Genomic DNA, 26,311 nt, shown 5'->3' with positions numbered 1-26,311 from the left:
AAAAATGGCAGAGGATGGAATGCTTCTGAATTCATTCTCTAAGGCCATTATCACCCTGATACCAAAATCAGATAAAGACATCATATAAAATGAAAGTTCCAGATTAATATTGCTAAAGAACAATCCTCAACAAAATATTAACAAACCAAATCAAGCAACACATTAAAAGGATCATACACCACGATCAAGTGGGACTTACTCCAGGGATGCAAGTATTGTTCAATAGTCACAAGTCAACATGATACACCACATAAACATGTTGAAAAATAAAAATTTTATGATCATTTCAATAGATACAGAAAAAGCTTTTGATAAAATTCAACATCCATTTATGATAAAAACTCCCCAGAAAGTGGGTATAGGTGAAAAATCCCTGAACATAATAAAGGCCATATGTGATAAACCCATAGCTAACATTATACACAATGGTGAGAAACTGAAACCACTTCCTCTACAATCAGGAATATGATAAGTTTGCCCACTGTCACCACTTTTATTCAATGTGCTATTGGAAGTCCTAGCCACAGCAATCAAACAAGATAAAGAAATAAAATAAATCCAAATTGGAAAGGAAGAAGTAAAACTGTTCCTGTTTACTAATAACATAATATCGTATGTAGAAAATCCTCAAGACACCTCCCCAAAACTGCTAGGATTCTTCAATAAATTTGGTAGTTTCAAGACACAATATTAAAATGCAAAAAATCATGTTAATATGATTAGAAAATGAATCCAACAATACATTAAAAGGATCATACACCATGATCAACTAGGATTTATCCTAGGGATGGAAGGATTTTTCAATATCCACAAGTCAATCAGTATGATACACCACATCAACAATTTGAAGAATAAAAACCATACATTCATCTCAATAGATACAGAAAAAGCTTTCAACAAAATTCAACAGCAATTCATGATCAAAACTCTCCAGAAAGTGGGCATAGAGGGAACCCACCTCAACATAATAAAGATCATGTCTGACAAACCAACAGCTATCATCACACTCAACAGTGAAAAGCTGAAAGCATTTCCTCTAAAATCAGTAGCTAGGTAAGTATGTCCATTCTAGCCACTTTTATTCAACATAGTTTTGGAAGTTGTAGCCATGGGAATCAGAGAAGAAAAAGAAATAAAAGGAATCCAAATTGGAAAAGAAGAAGTAAAGCAATTAACTGTCTGCAGATGATACTATACATAGAAAATCCTAAAGATACTACCAGAAAACTACTAGAGCTCACCAATGAATTCAGTGAAGTTGCAGGATACAAAATTAATACATAGAAATATGTTGCATTTCTATACACTAACAATGAAAGATTAGAAAGAGAAATTAAAGAAACAATTCCACTTAGGTAGGTAGGTATGAATAAACCTACCTAAGGAGGTAGAAGACATGTACTCTGAAAACTATAAGACAGTGATGAAAGGAATCAAAGATGACACAAACCAATGAAAAGATATACCATGTTCTTGGATTGGAAGAATGAATATTGTCAAAATGAATATACTATCCAATGCAATCTACAGAGTCAATGCAATACCTATCAAATTACCAATGGTATTCATCATAGAACTATTACAAAAAATTTTACAATTTGTATGGAGATAGAAAAGACCCTGGGTAGTCAAATACTGAGAAAGAAAGATGGAGCTGGAGGAATCAGGCTCCCTGTTTTCAGAGTGTATTACAAAGCTACAGTAATCAAAACAGTATGGTACTGGCACAAAAACAGAAATATAGATCAATGGAACAGGATAGAAAGTCCAGAAATAAATCCATGCACCTATGGTTAATTAATCTATGACAAAGGAGGCAAGAAAACACATGGAGAAAAGACAGTCTCTTCAACAAATTGTTCTGTGAAAACTGGACAGCTACATGTAAAAGAATAAAATCAGAACACTTTAACACTGTACACAAAAATAAACTCAAAATGGATTAAAGACCTAAATATAAGGCCAGACACTATGAAACTCTGAGGTAAACATAGGCAGAACATTCTTTAACATAAATCACAGCAATATCTTTTTCAAGCCTTCTCCTAGAGTAATGAAAATAAAAATAAAAATAAGCAAATGGGACCTAATTAAACTCAAAACTTTTTACACAGCAAAGGAAACCACAGACTAAATAAAAAGACAACCCACAGAATGGGAGAAAATATTTGCAAATGATGCAACCAACAAGGGATTTGTCTCTGAAATTTACAAACAGCACACGTAGCTCCATATCAAAAAACAAACAACTCAATCAAAAAATGGGCAGAAGACCTACATAGAAATTTCTCCAAAGAAGACATAAGGTGACCAAGAGGCACGTGGAAAGATGCTTAACATCACTAATTATTAGAGAAATGCAAATCAAAACTGCAATGAGATATCACCTTGTGCCAGTCAGAATGGCCATCACCATAAAGTCTACAAAAATAAATGCTTGAGGGGGTGTGGAGAAAAGGGAACCTTCCTACACTGTTGGTGGGAATGTGAATTGGTACAGCCACTATGGAGAACAGTATGGAGGTTCCTTAAGAAACTAAAACTAGAGCTATCATATGATTCAGCATATGCTTCCCACTCTTGGGCATATACCTGGAAAAAACCATGGTTTGAAAGGATACATGTACCCCAATGTTCACTGCAGTGCTGTTTACAATAGCCAAGATGTGGAAGCAACTTAAATGTCCATCAACAGAGGAATGGATAAAGAAGATGTGGTACATATGTACAATGGAATATTACTCAGCCATTAAAAAGAATGAAATAATGCCATTTGCAGCAACATGGATGAAGATTATCATACAACGTGAAGTAAGTTAGACAGAGAAAGACAAATATTTCTTATATGCAGAATTTTTAAAAAATGATACAAATGGAATTGGCATATACTCATGACTGTAATTAAAATAGATAACCAAAAGGGACTTCCTATATAGCACAGGAAACTCTGCTAAATATTCTATAATAACCCAAATGGGAAAAGAATTTGAAAAAGAATTGATATATGCATAACTGAATCACTTTGCTGTACACCTGAAACTAATGCAATATTGTAAATCAATTATACTCCAATATAAAACAAATTTTTTTTAAAAAAATGGAATAACAACAACAAAAGAATAAACCCATGCAATTACGGTCAATTAGTCCAATGAAAAAGGAGGCAAGAATATACAATGAGGAAAGGACAGTTTCTTCAATAAATGGTGCTTGGAAAACTGGACAGCTACAGGTACAAGAATGAAATTAGAAAAATTTCCAGCACTATATAAAAAATTACAACTGGGTTAAAGACAAAAATGTAAGACCAGAAACCATAAAACTCCTAGACAAAAACATAGGCAGAACACTCTCTGACATAAATCATCACAATTTTTTTTGGATGTGCCTAAGGTAAAAGAAACAATAGCAAAAATAAACAGAATCTAACTAACCTTAAAAGCTTTTGCACAGCAAATGAAGCCATTGATAAAATGAAAAGATAGCCTATTTAATGGGAGAAAATATTTACAAATGATATGACCATTAAGGGGTTAATATCAAAATATATCAACACCTCATACAACTCACTATCAAAAACAAGCAAAAAACAGTAAAAAAAAAAAAAAATGGGCAGAAGACTTGAACAGACGGTTTCCCAAAGAAGTCATACAGGTGGCCAAGACGTGTACAAGATGCTCAACATAACTAATCACCAGAGAAATACAAATCAAAACCCCAATGAGATATCATTTCACACTTGTCAGAATGAATATTATCAAATATTATCAAAAAGACCACAAAAAACAAATGTTGGTGATAATGCTGGAAAAAGGGTACCCCTGTACACTGCTTCTGGGAATGTAAATTAGTGCAGCTACTGTGGAAATCAGTGTGGAGTCTCCTCAACACACACACACACACACACACACACTAAGAATACAACTATCATTTGATCCAACAATTCCACTCCTGGGTATATATCTGAAGAAAATGAAAACACTAATTTGAAAAGATATCTGCCACCTCAATGTTCATAGCAGTATTATTTACAATAGCCAAGATATGGAAGCAGTCCAAGTGCCCATCAATAGATGGATGAAGATGTGGCATATATATATGATATATACGTATATAATGGAATATTACTCAGCCATAAAAAAGAACAAATTTTTGCCATTTGCAACAAAATGGTGGACCTGGAGTGTATTATGTTTCTCTCTCAGAGAGAAAGACAAATACTGTATATTATCACTTATATGTGGAAACTGAAAAATGAATAAATATATGAAAACAAAAATAGACTTACAGATACAGAGAATAAACTAGTGGTTAACAGTAGAGAGTGAGAATGGAGGAAGGGCAAAATAGGGTAGGGGAATAAGAGGCAGAAACAAATATGTATAAAATAATAAGATACAAACATATATTGTACAGCACAGGAAATACAGCCAATATTTTAAATAAATGTAAGTGGATTATAATCTACAAAAAACTTGAATCATAGATGTACTATGTGGTACACCTGAAACTAATATTGTAAACTAATATCTCAACAAAATAAATAAAATACAATTATAGGTTTTAAATCACTCCAGGTCCAAAGGATTTCAAAAGTGAATCCACAAAATATTTAAGAATAAATAATGCCAGTTATTTATAACGATGGAACTACATAATATATGTACTGGTAGAACTACAAAATCATTACCCAAAAATAGAATCAGCAGAAACAACCTTCCAATGTTTTTACGACTTCAGCATATTATCAAATCCAAAGACATTATAAGTACAGATCAATCTCTCATGCATATAGACACAAAATCCCTAACAAAGTATTACCAAATCTAATCCAGCATTGTATAAAAAAGACAACACATCATAACCAAGTGAAGTTTATCCATACAATGCAAGGTTGGTTCAATATTGGAAAATAATCAATAAATTTGATCATATTTACAGACTAAATAAGAGAAACCATATTGAGTGGGCCAAAAAGTGCCCTCGGTTTTTTAAGTAAAAGTAAAAACATATTTTTCATTTTCACCAAGAACTTTATTAAACAATGTATTCACCCTTTTGTTCCAATAACTTGTGCCATTTTTTCAGGGAATTCATAATTCCATCTTCCAAAACTGTGAACAAAAACCTGTTCCAAGTGCCTTTTACAGTCTTCCAGGAAATAAAAATTTTTTCCATTAAGAGAATTTTGTAAAGACTGAAATAAATGGAAATCCAAAGGTGCAATATCTGGTGAATATGGTGAATGAATCAGAACTTCCCAGCTAAGCTGTAACAGTTTTTGCCTGGTCATCAAAGTAACATGCAGTCTTGTAATATCCTAATGGAAGATTATACATTTTCTGTTGACTAATTCTGGACACTTTTTGTCGAGTGGCACTTTCAGTTGGTCTAATTGGGAGCAGTACTTTTGGAATTAATCGTTTGGCTTTCTGGAAGAAGCTCATAATAGAGGATTCATTTCCAATACCACCATATACACAACATCTTCTTCTTTGGATGAAAACCAAACTTTGGTGTGGTTTGTGGCGGTTCCTTTCACTTGCCCCACAATCTCTTCCATTCCACATCGTTGTATAGTATCCACTTTTCATTGCACATCACAATTTGTTTTAAAAATGGAACATTTTCATTACATTTCAGTAGAGAATCGCATGTGGAAATATGGTCAAGAAGGTGTTTTTCGCTTAACTTATGTGGAACCCAAACATCAAAGTGATTCACATAATCAAGATGGTGCAAATGATTTTCAGTACTTGATTTGGATATATTGAGTATGTCAGCTAGCTCCCAAGTGGTATAATGTTGATTGTTCTCAATTATTGTTTCGATTTGATTGCTATCAACTTCAACAGGTCTACCAGACCGTGGAGCATCGTGGAGTGAGAAATATCTAGCATGAAACTTCGCAAACCTCTTTTGGCACGTTCGATCAGTCACAGCACATTCTCCATACACTGCACAAATCTTTTTGTGTATTTCAGTTGTGTTTTTACCTTTCTTGAAATAATAAAGCATATTATTGCTGTTTTCTTCCATTTTTAATATTAAAATGGCTACACAAAAATTCACCAATTTTGATGTCTTTTTTTTAAATGCACACTGATATGACAGCTATCACATACAATCTAACAAAATTGTTTCAAATGAACTTAAAGACAACTAAGTGCTGCTAGAGCCATCTTATGCAAAAAAATCAAATGAAACTTTTGGCCCACCCAACGGAAAATCATTTGACAAAAAGCAAGATCCATTCATGATGAAAACTCTCAGCAAACTGGGATAGAAGGTAAAATGTTTAACCTAGTGCACAATATCTATAAAAAGTCTATAGCTAATATTATACCTTATGTTGAGAAACAATGATTTCCCTCTAATATCTCGAACAAGGCAAGGATGTCCTCTCTCACCACTCCTCTTCAATATCACACAAAGTCCTAACTAGTGCAATACAGCAAGAAAAATAAATAAAAGCATCCAAATTGGAAAGAAAGAAATAAAACTGTCTTTATTATTCAGATGACATGATTTCCTATGGAGCAAATCCCAATGAATCTAAACAATTTTCTTCTAGAAATAATAAATGAGCTCAAGCAAGTTTGCAGATACAAGGTCAATTTACAAAAATCAATTGTATTCTGATATACTGGGAATTAATAATTGGAATTGAAGGTAAAAAAAAAATACCATGTAAAATGACAGCCTGAAAATGAAGTATGTAGGTATAAATCTAACAAATTCATTCAGGACATGTATGTGGAAAACTATTAATCACCAATCAAAGAAATCTAAATAAGTTGAGAGAGATGTCATGTCCATGGATTGGAAACCTCAATATTGTTAAAATGTTAACTCTTTTCAATTGGATCAATAGATTTGATACAATCTCTATCAAAAATACATAAGAATTTATTAGATAATGAATAGCTGATTCTAAAATTTATATGAAAATCAAAGGAAATAGATTAGCAAAACAATCTGTAAAGGAAGAACAAAGTTGGAGAACTCACATTTTCCAATTTCAAGATTTACTATAACATTTCAGTAATTAAGACAGTGTACCTCTACAGAACGAGCACCATGGCGTCTGGCTGCAAGACTGTCCTGTCCATCCTTGACAGTGACCTGGCCAGTTTACATGCCAAGTGCCTCCATATGCTGGACTCTGGGGCCAATTATCTGCACCTGGATGTAATGGACAGGCATTTTGTTCCCAACATTACCTTTTGTCACCCTGTGTATGGTAGAAAGCCTCCAAAAGCATCTAGGCCAGGATCCTTTCTTTGATAGGCACATGATGGTGTCTAGGCCAGAAAAGTGGATAAAGCCAATGGCTGTAGCAGGAGTCAGTCAATCTACTTTTCATCTTGAGGCTACTGAGAACCCAGGGGCTTTAATCAAAGATATTCAGGAGAATGGAATGAAGGTTGGCTTTGATATCAAACCAGGAATTACAGTTGAATATTTGGCACCATGGGCTAATCAGATAGATATGGCCTTGGTTATGACGGTGGAACCTGGGTTTGGAGGGCAGAAATTCATGGAAGATATGATGCCAAAATTTCAGTGGTTGAGGACCCAGTTCTTGCCTTTGGACGTAGAGGTTGATGGTGGATTATGTCCTGACATCATCCATAAATGCACAGAGGCAGGAGCCAACATTACTGTTTTTGGCAGTGCCATTTTGAGGAGTGAACACTCCAGGTCTGTGATCAATCTATTAAGAAATGTTTGTCCAGAAGCTGCACAGAAATGTTCTCTTGATTGATGAAACCACAGGAGTCCAGTGTTCCTGTTTATGAGATCTCCTTTTTACTGGAAAACAAGAATATTGACTACCAAATCATACCACAATTGAGGCAATGCTGCTTTTCTGAGCAATCATTTATTCCAGTGACTAAAATCCATTGTGAAGAAGTTAGAAATTGGCATGTGTAACTACATTTTTTAGTGATGGAATTTAAAGATTAGTGTGGTAAAATACCATTTTTACTGGGAGACAATATTTATAAAGAGTAAAAATATCTCTGGTTATGAACAGAAATGTGTCTTAATGCCTAAGGAAAGCATATTGGCTGCTATGAAAAAAAAAAACAAAAGACAGTGTAGTGCAGTTTTGGAGAAAGGACAGACACATAGATGAGGAAATCAAATAAAAAGGAATAGATCCACACAAGTATAATCAACAGTTTTTGACAAAGGCTCAATGGTAACTTAATAAAGGACAGCCTCTTCAACAAATGAAGTTGAAAAAAACTGGCCACTGATATGTGAAAATAAAAAATGGAAAAGTAATACAGTAACTCCCAGCACATAAATAACATACAAAAATTGGATCATGGACCAAAATTAAGACATTAAACTATAAAATGCATCACTGATTTTTTAGAGATGGCACCAACAGCAAAACTCATGAAAGAAAATATCAATAAATTGGACATTATCAAAATGTTTTAAATTTCTCTGCAAAGAACACTGTTAAGAGAAAGAAAAGACAAACCACAGACTATGCGAAAGTATTTGAAAATCATCTCTCTGATAAATGACTTCAAGGAGAACATATTAAAAACTCTCAAAATTCAATTGTATGAAAACAAACAACCCAATAAAACATGGATAAAAGATCTGAACAGAACTTCGTCAAAGATAAACAGATAAAAAAATAAATACATCAAATGATGGTCAATATCCTTTGTAATTAGAGACACGTAAATTAAAACAATGAGCTGTCACTACACACTATTAAGTAACTAAAATCCCCCAAATGACAGTAGCAAATGTGGGCAAGAATGTGGAACATTTATTGTTTAGAGAGTTCAAAATGGTTCAGGCACTTTGGAAGACAGTTTGGCAGTTTTTTATAAAGTTAAATATAGATTTACCATATGATCCAGAAAGTACACTCCTAGATATTCACCCAGGTTATCTGAAAACTTATGTTCACACAGAAAAGGCTTTTATATCAGTTCTTTTTTTTCCCATAATAGCTAAAACTAGAAGCAACCAAGTTGTTCCCCAACAGGGGAATGGAGAAATAAATAATGTAATACTATTCAGAAATAAAAAGAAATGAGCTATAGTTTTATGCTACATGAATAAATCTTAAATGCATTTTGCTAAGTGGAAAAAGCCAGACAGAAAAAGCTACCTATTAAATGACTCCATTTATATGACCTTCTGGAAAAAGCAATACAATCAAGATGGAAAACAGATCAGTAGTTGCTAGTTGTTTTTCAAGTGGGGTGGGAGGTTAACTACAGAGAGGACACACAAGGGAACAATGGATATATAACTATAATATTAGTAAAAGAAAAAAAAAAGGACCATCATCCAGGATGCTGGGGATGCCACAATGGAATGTTGACAGTGACAAATGAAGGTAACTCTATTACCAATATATGATATAACCACACTGAATGGGATGTGAAGGAGCAACTGCCTTAATTAACTTTGGAAAATGATGTTTGACTGGAACTGTTGGGCTAAAGATAAAAAGGAACTTATAAATAAATATAATGAATGGTGGATTGTGAGAGCCAGGTTTCTCAGTGTCAGAGAGGGAAAGTACAGATTATTAACAAGGAAAGGCTAATAGGTAAAGTAAGCAAGATGGCAGACTATGAGATCCCAGTGCTTCCCCTCAAAAAAAACAAACATAATAAATAACATCTACACAGCAATGAAAATGACTTTGGGAAAGCTCTGAAGTACAGTAAAGGAGGTGCAAAACACTGGGAGCACAGACACTGAGGATGCCTACACAGAAAAGCATAGGAAGTATTTTGCTTTGCATCACTCCATTTTCCAGTCTGGCACAGCTAGGTGCCAAGAGGAATCCTCTTGGTGTTACTGCCCAGAAGAAAAAAGGAGAGCAGGAGGATCCCAGCAACCCTTAACACCACCATGGATCACTTCAGCCTTCACTAATGCTGAACCCAGTGATGGAGCTGCCTGGACTCCATACTGCTACACCTATCCCATATCCTGTGGCTACAGCCACCACTATTTCTTGTCCTCTCTGGGGCCAATTTCATGGCTGCATCCTACACCCCCTCCCCAACAATAGAGTCAACATTCCCCACCTCCAATCACAAACATGCCTTGGACCATGACTTGTAACTCCTCAGGGCATACCTATACCTCATACACTGGGGCCACGCTGGCAGTGAGCCTGCACTATGGGCCAAGTGCCATAGTTGTTCTGCAAGCTCCTGAGCCCTGGACTTGGCTCTGTGGCTAATCAGTACACCTCCACAGCCATTACACACTTACTACTGCTGCCATAAATAACTACAGTCCCCAGATCTCAGCACTGCTGCTGCCATATTGCTGGCTATGCACCAGATCCAATGCCAAGATGGACCACCTCAGCCATGATTCCCCTAAATGGGAATAATAGGAATACTCCAGGAGACTTTGCTACCAAGGATGCCAACAACCCTTGTGACCACCAGGGACACACGTGGACTTCAAGGACCCCTACAGTCTTCACCAAGGGTGACCTCAGCTGATGGAGCTCCATGGAGACTACACTGCTGTGCCATCCCTGAACCCAGAACTCCCACATACTCCTTAGAGTAAGAGCTGCTGCACCTCACCTATCTGGAACCATCATATCCACTAATAGGTGAAGGTCTTTCCTCACTGAAGCCAGTCCATAAAATCCCTCAAATGAACAAACTTCAATGCAAGGTTATTAAACAAAACAAAATGAAACAAACAAACAAAAAACAATAAAAACAAAAACACAAAATCAAGGAAACATAACATCACCAAAGGAACACAATACTTTTCCAGAAATTGGTCCCAAATACATGGAGATATACAAATTGTCTGAGAAAAAATTTAAAATAATTGTTTTAGGGAAACTCAGGAAGCTATAAGAGAACACAGACAACTAGATGAAATCAGGAAAATGACACACGAAAAAAATGAGAAGTTCAACAAAGAGATAGAAATCATAAAAAAGAACCGAACATAAATTTTGGAGCTGAAGAATACAATGAATGACATGGAAAATGCAATGGACAGTTTCAACAGCAGATTTAACAGCCTTAAAAGCATTTTTAAGAGCTTCAAAGTTTGCTTAAGCAGGAGAAAGAATCTATAAACTGGAAGACAGGTCACTTGAAATTATTCAGTCAGAGAATAAAAAAGAAAAAAGAAATGAAAGAGACTGAAGAAATCTACTGAATTTCTAGAATACCAACAAGTGAATTGTTATGTACATTATAGGAGTCCCAGAAGGAGAATAAAGAGAGAGAAAGGGGCAGAAAGCTAATTTAAATAAATATTGCCTGAAAAATTACCTGTCTTAGAAGGGAAATGGACATTCAGATTCATGAAGCTTAAAGGTTCTCAAATAAGAACAACACAAATAAGTCTAGACCAAGACACATTATAATCAAATTGTCAAAGTCAAGACAGAAAGAGAATTTTTAAAATATCAAGAGAAAAACAACTCGTCATATATAAGGGAACTACATAAGACTGTATGGAAATTTCTCAGTAGAAACCTTGCAAGGCAGAAAAGGGTGGGATTTATATTTGAAGCACTAAAAGGAAAAAAAAAACCTGCCAGCCAAGAACACAATACATAGCAAAATGATCCTCTAAAAATGAAGGAAAGATAAGTCTTTCCCAGAAAAACAAAAGCTGAGGAAACTCATCACTACTAGACCTGCATTGAAAGAAATGCTTCAGGGATGAAATGCTTCAAATTGCGATGAAAAAGTATTAAACAATAATGTGAAAACATATGAGGGCATAGATTTCATAAGTAAAGGTACATGTATAGACATATATAAGTGAACATAATACTGTAAAGTATTTTAATACTAATATAGCCCTAATATAAAAATTAATAAGTAAAAATTTGTTAATGGGCATACAACATGAAAAGAAGCAAACTGACTACAAGAACGTGAAGTGTAAATGGGGTTGAGTGAAAGTGAATGTGACTGAAGTTAAGTAGTTATGAACTTAAAATAAGTTATAACTACAAGATAGTTTCTTTAGGCCTCAAGCTAACCACAAAGAGAAAACATATAAAATACACAAAAAATAAGAGAAAGAACAAAGCAAATTACTACCAAAAGATGATCAAACAACAAGGGAAGGGAGCAACAGACAATGGGTGGCCAAACAACTCCAAGACAAACAGGAAACAATGAACAAAATGGTAATACTAACTCCTCATTTATCAACAGTTACTTTAAATGTAAATGGATTAAACTCACCAATAAGTCAACACACAGTGGCTCAATGGATTAAAAAAACACAAGATCCAGTGATATGCTGTCTACAAGAGACTCACTTTAAAATTAAAAACACACACACAGGCTGAAGGTAAAGAGATGGAAAAATATATTTCATGCAAATGGTAACCCCTAAAAAGCAGAGTGGCTATACTTAGACAAAGTAGACTTTAAAACTGTCTCTAGATCCAAAGAAGGTCATTATATAATGTTAATTATAGGGTCAATTCAACAGGAAGAAGATATAACAATTATAAATGTAAATGCAATCAACATCAGAGCACTTATATATACACAGCAAATATTGACAGATCCGAAGGCAAAAATTGACAGCAATACAATAGTAGGGGACTTCAATATCCTACTAACAATAATGGATAGAACATCCTGACAAAAAGATCAGTTATAAAATGACTGACTTGAACAACACTATAGACAAAAAAAAATCTAACTGATGTAACTGGTCTGATAGCATTTTCCACCCAATAAGAAAGTGTTCACAATTTCCTCAGACACACAATGAATATTCACCAAGAGAGATCACTAGTTAGGTTACAATCTTTTTTTTTTTTTAACATCTTATTTATTTATTTATTTATTTATTTATTTATTTATTTATGCTGTATTTGGTCTTTGTTGCTGTGCACTGGTTTTCTCTAGTTGCGGGGAGTGGGGGCTAATTTTGTTGTGGTGCATGGGCTCTAGGCATGCAGGCTTCAGTAGTTGTGGCATGTGGGCTCAGTATTTGTGGCTCATGGGCTTAGTTGCTCCATGGCATATGAGATCTTCCTAGACCAAGGATTGAACCTGTGTCCCCTGCATTGGTAGGTGGATTCTTAACCACTGCACCACCAGGGAAGTTCCTCAATATAATGCCGGGATCAACTTGGCGACTCGAGGTGAGTGACGGGTGCCGCAAGCTTGAAGAAGACACAGACACAGACTGAAGAGAAAGATGGGACCGGGGGACTCAAGACCTCTAGGATCAAGAGCCTCGCTGATTGATCCCACGTTGCTTTTATTGAGTTCTCGGCATAGCCTAAGGGTCTAACACTCCCAGGTTAATCCCATAAACAATCAAAGGCCTCACATGACTGGGGGCAATGATCTTTGTTTGCCTCCTGGGTCCTGATTTGAGCTGGGCGTGGAGAGCAAAGCAGCCCTGGGGGCAGGAGACCTCTCTCAAAAGGATTAAGGGTCTGTGCCCCACCCGTGCTGGCCCCTCTGCGACTGTGCCTGTCTTAGGTTGTTCCTCCCTTGAGGAATCTTACCCGTCTCTGGCTAACCAGTCATCCTCCAGGGCCAAACACGGTGATATAAGGAAGGCTCCATGCACCACCCCTGTTGGCCCCTCTGCGGCTGTGCCTGTCTTAGGTTGTTCCTCCTCTGAGGAATCTTACCCGTCTTTGGCTAACCAGCCATCCCTCAGGACCAAACAGGGTGATATTAGTCTCCACGCCTCGCACCCTCAGCTCCTCCACTGCTCAAACAGGACATTCTGAATCCCATTGTTCGGCCCACATACTTCAACATTTTCAATGTTTCAAAAAGGTTCCAGAATGTCTTCCCACAATATAAGTCTTAAGAAATTTAAGAATATCAAAATAATTTTAAGTATCTTCTTCAACCAAAATAGAATAAAACCAAAAATCACTAGCAGCATTAAAACAGGAAAATTTATAGACACAAGGAAACTTAACAACACATACTTGAACAGCCATTAGTTTAAAGAGGAAAGATCTTAGTTCCTTGACCAGGGATGGAATCCAGGCCTCGCAGTGATAGCACCGAAACTTAACCACTGGACTGCCAGTGAATTCCCTATATTACTTTTTAAAATAAAAGAAAAAAGTCAGTTTTCAAAGGTTTATTTGCACATTATTCACCCTCTATATATTTTTGGTGTTTGTTGTTAAGACTATACTAGAGGGAAGGAATCAAGATGGCAGAGTAGGAGGATGTGCGCTCACTCCCTCTTGCAAGAGCACCAAAATTACAACTAACTGCTGAACAACCATCGACAGAAAGACACTGGAACTCACCAAAAAATCCACCCCACATCCAGAGACAAAGGAGAAGCTGCAATGAGACAGTAGGAGGGGCACAATCACATTACAATCAAATCCCATAAATGCTGGGTGGGTGACTCAGAAGCTGGAGAAGAGTTATACTGCAGAACTCCTGAGGGTTCTGAGCCCCACATCAGGCTTCCTAACCTGGGGGTCCAGCAACGGGAGGAGGAATCCCCAGAGAATCAGGCTTTGAAAGCCAGTGGGATTTGATTACAGGACCTCCACAGGACTGCGGAAAATGGAGACTACACTCTTGGAGGGCACACAAAAAAGTGTGCTCACCAGGACCCAGGGGGAAGGAGCGGTGACCCCATAGGAGACTGAACCAGACCTACCTGCTGGTGTTGGAGGGTTGCCTGCAGAGGTGGGGGGCAGCTGTGGTGCACCGAGGAGACAGGGGCACTGGCAGCAGGGGTTTTGGGAAGTGCTCATGGGCATGAGCCCTTCCAGAGTCCACCATCAGCTCCACCAAATAGCCTGTAACCTCCAGTGCAGGGTCACCTCAGGCCAAAGGACCACCAGGGTGGGAACACAGCCCCACCCTTTGGCAGACAAGTAGATTAAAGTGTCACTGAGCTCCACCCACCAAATCAGATTACAGTTTTACTGAGTTCCACCCACCCAGCCCAACCCACCATCAGTCCCTCCCATCAGGAAGGACCCACTAGCCTCCTAGACAGCCTCCTCCACAAGAGGGCAGACAGCAGAATCAAGCAGTAGCAGCACTATTTCATCTTGTGGAACTGAAAATCACAGCCACAGAAAGACACAGAAAATGAAAAGACAAAAGACTTTGTACCAGATGAAGGGACAACATAAAACACCAGAAAAACAACTAAATGAAGAGGAGATAAGCACTCTTCTGGAAAAAGAATTCAGAATAATGATGGTGAAGATGATCCAGGACTTTGAAAAAAGACTGGATGCAAACATCGAAAAGTTGCAAGAAAAGTTTACCAAAGACCTAGAAGAATTAAAGAACAAACAAAAAGAGATATGCAACACAATAACTGAAATGAAAAATACACTAGAAGGAACCAACAGCAGATTAACTGAGGCAGAAGGATCAAATTGACAAAAATTATAGACAGAGAAAAGTTATTAAAAGCAACAAGGGAAAAATGACAAATAACATACAAGGGAACTCCCATCAGGTTAACAGCTGATTTCTCAGCAGAAACTCTGCAAGAAAGATGGGAGTGGCACGAAATATTTCAAGTGATGACAGGGAAGAACCTACAACCAAGAATACTCTACCCAGCAAGGATCTCATTCAGATTTGATGGAGAAATGAAAACCTTTACAGACAAGCAATGGCTAAGAGAATTCAGCACCATCAAACCAGCCTTACAACAAATGCTAAAGGAACTTATCTAAGTGGGAAACAGAAGAAAAGGACCTACAGAAACAAAAGCAAAACAATTAAGAAAATGGTAATAGGAACAAACATATCAGTAATTACCTTAAATGTAAATGGACTAAATGCAGCAACCAGAAGACACAGACTGGCTGAATGGATACAAAAACAAGACCCATATATATGCTGCCTCCAAGAGACCCACTTCAGACCTAGGGACACATACAGATGGAAAGTGAGGGGATGGAAAAAGATATTCCATGCAAATGGAAATCAAAAGAAAGCTGGAGTAGCAATATTCATATCAGATAAAATAGACTTTAAAATAAAAAATGTTACAAGAGACAAGAAAGGACACTACATAAACATTGAGGGATCAATCCAAGAAGAGATAACAATTATAAATATATATGCACCCAATATAGGAATACCTCAATACATAAGGCAAATGCTAACAACTATGAAAGAGGAAATCAACAGTAACACAATCATAGTGGGGAACTTTAACACCCCACTTACACCAATGGACAGATCACCCAGATGGAAAATTAATAAGGAAACACAAGCTTTAAATGACACAATAAATCAGCTGGATTTAATAGATATCTATAGGACATTACATCCAAAAACAGAAGATTACACATTCTTCTCAAATGCACATGGAACATTCTTCAGGATACATCATGTTTTGGGTAAATCAAGCCTTGGTAAATTCAAGAAAATTGAAATTGTATAAAGCATCTTTTCTGACCACAACACTATGAGATTAGAAACCAATTACAGGAAAAAAACTGTAAAAACACGAACACATGGAGGCTAAACAATACACTACTAAATAACCAACAGACCACTGAAGAAATCAAAGAGGAAATAAAAAAATACCTAGAGACAAATGACAATGAAAACACAATGATCCAAAACCTATGGGATGCAGCAAAGGCAGTTCTCAGAGGGAAGTTTATAGCAATACAATCCTACCTCAAGAAACAAGAAAAATCCCAAATAAACAATCTAACCTTACACCTAAAGAAACTAGAGAAAGAAGAGCAAACAAAACCCAAAGTTAGTAGACAGAGAGAAATCATGAAGATCAGAGCAGAAATAAATGAAATAGAGACAAAGAAAACAATAGCAAAAATCAATAGAACTAAAAGTTAGTTCTTTGAGAAGATAAATAAAATTGATAAACCTCTAGCAAGACACATCAAGAAAAAGAGGGAGAGGACTCAAATCAATAAAATTAGAAAGGAAACAGGAGAAGTTACAATGGACACTGCAGAAATAAAAAGCACCATAAGAGATTTCTACAAGCAACTATATGCCAATAAAATGGACAACCTGGATGAAATGGACAGATTCTTAGAAAGGTATAACCTTCCAAGACTGAATCAGGAAGACATAGAAAATATGAACAGACCAATCACAACCAATGAAATTGAAACTGTGATTTAAAATCTCCCAACAAACAAAAGCCCAGGACCAGATGGATTCACAGGTGAATTTTATCAAACATTTAGAGAAGAGCTAACACCCAATCTTCTCAAACTCTTCCAAACAATTGCAGAGGAAGGAACACTCCCAAACTCATTTTATAAAGCCACCATCACCCTGATACCAAAACCAGACAAAGATACTACAAAAAAAAGAAAACTACAGACCAATATCACTGATGAATTTACATGCAAAAATCCTCAACAAAATACTAGCAGAATCCAACAACACATTAAAAGGATCATACACCGTGATCAAGTGGGGTTTATCCCTGGGATGCAAGGATTCTTCAATATATGCAAATCAATCAATGTGATACACCATATTAACAAACTGAAGGATAAAAACCACATGATCATCTCAATAGATGCAGAAAAGCTTTTGACAAAATTCAACACCCATTATGATAAAAACTCTCCAGAAGGTGGGCATAGAGGGAACCTACCTCAACATGATAAAGGCCATATATGACAAACCCACAGCAAACATCATTCTCAATGGTGAAAAACTGCAAGCATTCCTTCTAAGATCAGGAACAAGACAAGGATGTCCACTCTCACCACTACTATTCAACATAGTTTCGGAAGTCCTTGCCACAGCAATCAGAGAAGAAAAAGAAATAAAAGGAATCCAAATTGGAAAAGAAGAAGTAAAACTGTCATTGTTCACAGACGACATGATATTATACACAGAAAATCCTAAAGATGCCAACAGAAAACTACTTGAGCTAATCAATGAATTTGGTAAAGCTGCAGGATACATAATTAACACACAGAAATCTCTTGCATTTCTATACACCAACAAAGAAAGATCAGAAAGAGAAATGAAGGAAACAATCCCATTCACCATTGCAACAAAAAGAATAAAAGACCTAGGAATAAACCTAACAAAGGAGGTAAAAGACCTGTACTCAGAAAACTATAAGACACGAATGAAAGAAATCAAAGAAGACACAAACAGATGGAGGGATATACCATGTTCTTGGATTGGAAGAATCAACATTGTGAAAATGACTATGCTACCGAAAGCAATTTACAGATTCAATGCAATCCCCATCAAATTACCAATGGCATTTTTCACAGAACTAGAACAAGAAATTTTACGATTTGTATGGAAACACAAAAGACCCCGAATAGCCAAAGCAATCTTGAGAAGGAAAGACGGAGTTGGTGGAATCAGGCTTCCTGACTTCAGGCTATACTACAAGGCTACAGTGATCAAGACAGTATGGTACTGGCACAAAAACAGAAATATAGATCAATGGAACAGGATAGAAAGCCTAGAGATAAACTATGGTCAACTAATCTTTGCCAAAGGAGGCAAGGATATACAATGGAGAAAAGGCAGCCTCTTCAATAAGTGGTGCTGGGAAAACTGGACAGCTACATGGAAAAGAATGAGATTAGAACACTTCCTAACACCATACACAAAAATAAACTCAAAATGGATAAAAAACCTACATGTAAGGCCAGACACTATAAAACTCCTAGAGGAAAACATAGGAAGAACACTCTTCAGCATAAATCACAGCAAGATGTTTTTTGATCCACCCCCAAGAATAATGGAAATAAAAACAAAAATAAATAAATAGGACCTAATGAAACGTCACAGCTTTTGCACAGCAAAGGAAACTATAAGCAAGATGAAAAGACAACCCTCAGAATGGGAGAAAATATTTGCAAACGAATCAACAGACAAAGGACTAATCTCCAAAATATATAAACAGTTCATCCAGCTCAATATCAAAAAAACAAGCAACCCAATCAAAAAATGGGCAGAAGACCTAAATAGGCATTTCTCCAAAGAAAATATACAGATGGCCAAGAGGCACATGAAAAGCTGCTCAACATCACTAATTATTAGAGAAATGCAAATCAAAACGACAATGAGGTATCACCTCACACCAGTTAGAATGGGCATCATCAGAAAATCTACAAACATTAAATGCTGGAGAGGGTGCGGAGAAAAAGGAACACTCTTGCATTGCTGGTGGGAATGTAAATTGATACAGCCACTATGGAAAACAGTATGGAGGTTCCTTGCAGAACTAAAAATAGAACTACCATATGACCCAGCAATCCCACTGCTGGGCATATACCCAGAGAACACCATAATTCAAAAAGACACACAAACTCCAATGTTCATGGGAGCACTATTTACAATAGCCAGGACACGGGAGCAACCTAAATATCCATCAACAGATGAATGGATAAAGAAGATGTGGCACATACACACAATGGAATATTACTCAGCTGTAAAAAGTAATGAAACTGGGACATTTTTAGAGACATAGATGGACCTAGAGACTGTCATACACAGTGAAGTGAGTCAGAAAGAGAAAAACAAATATTGTATATTAACACATATATGTGGACTATAGAAAAATGGTACAAATCAACTGGCTTGCAAGGCAGAAATAGAGACAGAGATGTAGAGAACAAACATATGGACACCAAGTGGGGAAAGCAGGGAGGGTTGGGGGGGGGATGAATTGGGAGATTGGGATACCAAATTGTACACTCTAAATATATGCAGTTTATTGTAAAAAAATTAAAAAATAAAAAAAAATAAAGAGGAAATTGGGAATTTTAAACATGTCTCAAGACAAACAAAAATAAAAATGTAACATCCTAAAACATCTGGGATACAGCAAAAGCAAAAATAACAGGGAAATTTAAAGTGATACATGCCTATATTGATAAAAAGATCTCTAATAACCAATCAAACTTTATAACTCAAAAAACTAGAATAAGAATGACAACCTAAGTCCAAAGTTAGCCAAAGGAAGAAAATAATAAGGATCTCAGCAGAAACAAATCAAATACAGAACAACAACAACAAAGGAAAACAAATCAGTAAAATTAGATTGGTTTTTTAAAAGATACATTGACAGCCTCTTAGGTATATTATGTAAGAAGGAGAGAAGATTCACTAAATAAAATCAGAAATGAAAGTGGAGACATTACAATGGATTCCATAAAAATAGAATATAATCTATTATGGACAATTATATGCCAACAAATTGGATAACCTAGAATAAATGAATAAATTACTAGAAGCATACAACCTACACAAATTGAACCAGGAAAGAAATATAAAGCCTGAGAAGAGCAGGGGGAATAAAAGGAGATTAAATAAGTAATCAAAAATCTCCCCCCAAAAAGTATAGGATATGATGGCTTCCTATGTGAATTCTACCAAACATTCAAAGAAGAATTAATGCCAACCCTCCCTGAACTTAAAAAAAAAAAAAAAAGAAGAGGAAACACTTCTAAACTTATTTAGTGAGGACAGCATCATCACCCTGATATCCAAACCAAGTAGACACTATAGGAAAACTATATGCAAATATCCATGATGAACATAGATGCAAACATCCTTAATAACATACTAACAAACCAAATTCAACAGCACATTAAAAGGATTGTACATCATGATCAAGTGGCATTTATCCTATTGATGTAAACTCTCAACAAAATAGCAAGATAATGATCTTACTTCAACATACTAAAGACCATAATGAAAAGTCCATAGCTAATATTAGATTCAATGTGGGGAAGGGGGAATGGTATCAGACTCAATGTGGGGAAGGGGGAATGGAAATCTTCCCAAGGTCTGATACAAGGCAAGGATAGACATTCTTGCCACTGATATTCAATAAAGTACTGGAAATCTTATCCAGTGTAATTACATAAGAAACAAAAGACATCCCAATCAGAAAGGAAAGCACAGAATTATTTCTGCTTGCAGATGACATGATCATATACATAGAAAGCACTCAACAACAATAAAAACTAGGTTAGAAATAAAAAATTCAGTAAAGTTGCAGGATACAAAATCAGAACACTCAAATCAACCATGTTCACATGCACAAACAACAAACCATTCTATAAGAATATTAAGTAAATAATCCCATTCACAATTGTAATGAAAAAGAATAAAATACTTTAAAAAATGACATAAAAAAAGTGAAAGATTGCACACAAAATTATAAAACACCGATGAGGAAATTAAAGAAGACACAAATAAATGGAAAAATATCTAATGGTCATGGACCAAAAGAATCAATATTGTTAAAATATTTATACCACCCAAAGTGATCTACTATGAAAATTCCAATCACATTTTTATAGAAATAGAAAAATATCCTAAAATTCATATAGAATAATAAAAGATTTCAAGTAGTCAAAGCAATCTTGACAAAGAAGCACAAAGCTGAAGGTATAACTGTTCCTGATTTCAAAATATATTTACAAAGCTATAGCTGTCAAAACAGTATGGTCTGGTAGAAAAACATACAGACAGTGGAACAGAATAGAGTTCAGACATAAATCCACACATCTACAATCAATAGATCTATGAATAGGGTGCCAAGAACACAGAATGGGGAAGGGATAATCCCTTCAATAAACTGTGTTGGGAGAAGTACAGATCCACACTCAAATGAATTATATTGGACCCTTACCTCACACCATATACAAAAATCAACTCAAAATGGATTAAAGACTTAAATATAAGACCCAAATCATAAAAATATAAATAAAACTTAGAAAACAAACTGTTTGCTGTTGGTCTAGGCAATTATTTCATAGCTATGACACCAAAAGTACAGACAACAAAATCAAAATAGAGAAATGGTATTATATCCATCTAAAAAGCTGAAACTGTCAGCAAAAAGACAATCTACAGAATGGGTAAAAATATTTTCAAACTATATATCTAATGATGAATAGAAAAATACATAAATTCATTCAACTCAATAGCAAATAGTATATGATACCATTTTTAAAAGGGCAAAGAGGAGTTCTGATTAAAGAGTGTGACACAGGAAGCTCCTGAACTGATCTCCTCCCTAAGATACACCACATATACAGCTACATACACAAAAATTCCCTCTGAAAAAGATCTAGAAACTAGCTTAGCAACTGTTACACACTGGGTGAATGAGAAAAACACTACAATGAAATGTTAGAACAGACTGAGATCCACTCTCACCATAAACCCCACCCCAGGCACAGTGGCACACAATTAGGAGGGAAATAACATCTCCCATATTCTCACTGAGGAATGAAGGGTTTGGGCCCATATGTGGTTCCTCAACTTTTAAGACTCACCCAGAGACAGGTCCCCAAATCATGTAGCTCAGAAAGCCAACAGGGCTTGCATCCATGAGACTCAAAAGAATGTAGAGAACTAAGAAACAGTTCTTAACAGGCTTGTGGGGACTCACCAGGGCCCAGTGTAGAGGCAATAGACAAGTCCTGTCTTTCTATGGAAGAGGATTATTTGAATATCCTAAAAAGAGCAGCCAGAAGCCCAGGCTTCTAATTTAACACACATATGGGTCTGACTGCAATGCTTTCCAGAGACTGGTGAGGCCAGCAGATATCATTTTTATGCTCTCCCTCTGCCTTGACTGAGGAGATTGGCGTCTCCATGAGAGGAATTTTTCACATGTTTGGCACTCCAGCTGTTGTGGCTGGCACTTCGATGACAAATTCCTTGATAGCCTGGCTCTGGTGACCAGTGGGTTTGTGTTTGCAAGTTGATTGGGGTGGTAGAAAAAAATAAAGTCTTTTATTGGCTATTCCTCCAGTCCTCAGTGCAAAAAGGAGCAGACAGAAATGCCCATCTTCCAGTCTTCCTAGGAGATGGAAGAAAGAAGTGTATTTTCACAGTTTAATTCTTCTGCCAAGTGTCCCTGTTCTAATAACCTGCATCTAGGTGCTGACTAAGATCCTCTCACCTACTGGACACCACTAAGAATAAAGGTAGCTGCTTGGACAATCACAAAAGTTTGAGAAACAACCAAGAGCTAGGTCAGGATTGAACAGTAAGGTTCATCTCCCCAAACAAGACCACTCCTTCATAACTGGGAAAGGTGGCTGTTTTATAAATGCACAAAAATGCAAGACAAAGCCAAGAAAATTAATAAACAGAAGAACATGTTCCAAATTAAAAAAAAAAAAGATAAAACCCCTGAAAAAGACCTTAATAAAATAGAGGAGAGAGATTCACTAATAAAGAGCTCAAAATAATGGTCACAGAGATGTCTGCTGAGGTCAGGAGAACAATGCGTGAACAAAGTGAGAATTTCAACAAAGAGACAGAAAATATAACAAAGTACCAAACACAAATCACAGAGATGAAGAATACAATAACTGCACTGAAAAATTCAAGAGCGATTCAATTGCAAACTAAATGAAGTGGAAGAAATGATCAACAAACTTGATGAAGGGCAGTGGGATTCTTCCAATCAGAAAGTAGGAAAGGAATGAAAAAGAATAAAGACAGTTTAAAGGACAATACAAAACAGACCAATATTTACATTGTAGGGGTCCCAGAAGGAGAAGAGAGAGAAAGCAGCAGAGTTTATTTGAGAAAATAGTGACTGAAAACTTCTCTAACTGGGGAAGGAAACAGATATCTAGATACAGAAAGCAGAAAAAGTTCCAAATAGGATGAATCCAAAGAGACCCACACCAAGTCACATTGTTAAAAGATAAATGACAAGGAGAGAATCTTAAAACCAGTCAGAGAAAAACAACTTGTTATATACAACGGAACACCCTGAGACTATCAGCAGATTTTTCAGCAGAAACATTGCAACACAGAAGGGAGTAGCAAGATTCATTCAAAATGCTGAAATAAAAAAAACAAAACAAAACTGGTAACCAAGAATATTCTACCTGACAAATTAGTCCTTCAGAAATGAAGAAGAAATAAAAAGTTTCCCAGACAAGCAAAAGCAGAAGGAGTTCAGCATGACTAGCTAAACCTTACAAGAAATGTCAGAGAGATTTTTAAAGATAAAACAATGGGTGCTAATTAGTAACAGAAAACATATGAATGTATAATTCTCACTGGGAAGTGTAATGTAAATATAATGTAATGTAAATATAATGTGATGTAATGGTGGTGGGTTATCCTTAGAAATCTAGTGTGAAGGTTAAAGGACAAAAGCAGTGAAAATAACTCTAACTACAATAATTTGTTAATGGATACACAAGATACAAGAATGTAAATTGTGACATCAAAAACATAACACATGGAGTCAGTCGATAGGATTAAGATGGCAGAGTAGGAGGACATGTGCTCACTCCCTCTTGAAAGAGCACCAAAATTACAACTAACTGCTGAACAATCATCGACGGAAAGACACTAGAACTCACCAAAAAAGACACCTCACATCCAGATACAAAGGAGAAGCCACAATGAGATGGTAGGAGGGGTGCAATCGCGTTAAAATCAAATCCCATAAATGCTGGGTGGGTGACTCACAAACTGAAGAACAGTTATACTGCAGAAGTCCACCCACTAAAGTGAGGGTTCTGAGCCCCACATCAGGTTTCCCAACCTGGGAGTCCAGCAACAGGAGGAGGAATCCCCAGAGAATCAGCCTTTGAAAGCCAGTGGGATTTGATTGCAGGACCTCCACAGGACTGGTGGAAACAGAGACTCCACTCTTGGAGGGCACACAAAAAAATGTGCTCGCCAGGACCCAGGGGGAAGGAGCAGTGACCCCACAGGAGACTGAACCAAACCTACCTGCTGGAGTTGGAGCATTGCCTGCAGAGGTGGGGGGGGCCGCTGTGGCTCACTGAGGAGGCAGGGGCACTGGCAGCAGGGGTTTTGGGAAGTGCTTATTGGTGTGAGCCCTCCCAGAGTCCACCATTAGCCCCACCAAAGAGCCTGTAAGCTCCAGTGCTAAGTAGCCTCAGGCCAAACCACCAACAAGGTGTGAACACAGCCCCACCCATTAGCAGACAAGCAGATGAAAGTTTTACTGAGCTCTGCCCACCAAATCGGATTAATGCTTTACTGAGCTCCACCCACCCAGCTCTACCCACCATCAGTCCCTCCCATCAGGAAGCACACAGGAGGCTCCTAGATAGCTTCCTCCACAAGAGGGCAGACAGCAGTATCAAGCAGTATCAGCAGTATTTCATCTTGTGGAACTGAAAACCACAGCCACAGAAAGATAGAAAAAATGAAAAAGCAGAGGACTTTGTACCAGATGAAGGGACAGGATAAAACCCCAGAAAAACAACTAAAGGAAGAGGAGATAGGCATCCTTCCAGAAAAAGAATTCAGAATAATGATAGTGAAGATGATCCAGGACTTTGAAAAAAGACTGGATGAAAAGATTGAAAAGTTTACCGAAGACCTAGAAGAATTAAAGAGCAAGTGAACAGAGATATGCAACACAATAACTGAAATGAAAAATACACTAGAAGGAACCAATAGCAGATTAACTGAGGCAGAAGGGCGAATAAGTGACCTGGAAGACAGAATGGTGATCATCACTGATGCAGAAAAGAATAAAGAAAAAAGAATGAAAAGAACTGAAGACAGCCTAAGAGACCTCTGGGACAATGTTAAACGCACCAACATTCGCATTATAGGGGTCCCAGAAGTAGACGAGAGAGAGAAAGGACCTGAAAAAATACTGGAAGAGATTATAGTTGAAAACTTCCCTCATATGGGAAAGGAAATAGCTACCCAAGTCCAGGAAGTGCAGAGAGTCCCAGGCAGGATAAAGCCAAGGAGAAACACGCCAAGACATATAGTAGTCAAATTGACAAAAATTAAAGACAGAGAAATATTATTAAAAGCAACAAGGGAAAAATGACAAATAACATACAAGGGAACTCCATCAGGTTAACAGCTGATTTCTCAGCAGAAACTCTGCAAACCAGAAGGGAGTGGCATGATATATTTCAAGTGATGACAGGGAAGAACCTACCACCAAGAATACTCTACCCAGCAAGGATCTCATTCAGATTTGATGGAGAAATCAAAAGCTTTACAGACAAGCAATAGCTAAGAGAACTCAGCACCACCAAACCAGCCTTACAACAAATGCTAAAGGAACTTCTCTAAGCGGGAAACATAAGAGAAGAAAAGGACCTACAAAAACAAAAGCAAAACAATTAAGAAAATGGTACTAAGAACATACATATCGATAATTACCTTGAATGTAAATGGACTAAATGCAGCAACCAGAAGACACAGACTGGCTGAATGGATACAAAAACAAGACCCATATATGTGCCGTCTACAAGAGACCCACTTCAGACCTAGGGACACATACAGACGGAAAGTGAGGGGATGGAAAAAGATATTCCATGCAA

At 36.8% G+C, this 26,311-nt stretch overlaps 1 pseudogene; it reads left to right on the top strand.

The window, feature by feature from the left end:
- Positions 1-7,080: 7,080 nt before the first annotated feature.
- LOC130852385 (ribulose-phosphate 3-epimerase-like) lies at positions 7,081-7,768 on the top strand (annotated as a pseudogene).
- Positions 7,769-26,311: the final 18,543 nt, after the last annotated feature.

Source organism: Hippopotamus amphibius, chromosome 4, assembly GCF_030028045.1.
Source record: "Hippopotamus amphibius kiboko isolate mHipAmp2 chromosome 4, mHipAmp2.hap2, whole genome shotgun sequence".
NCBI lineage: Eukaryota > Metazoa > Chordata > Mammalia > Artiodactyla > Hippopotamidae > Hippopotamus > Hippopotamus amphibius.
The sequence above is the reverse complement of the archived record's forward strand: the minus strand, read 5'-3'. Positions and strand labels throughout refer to the sequence as shown.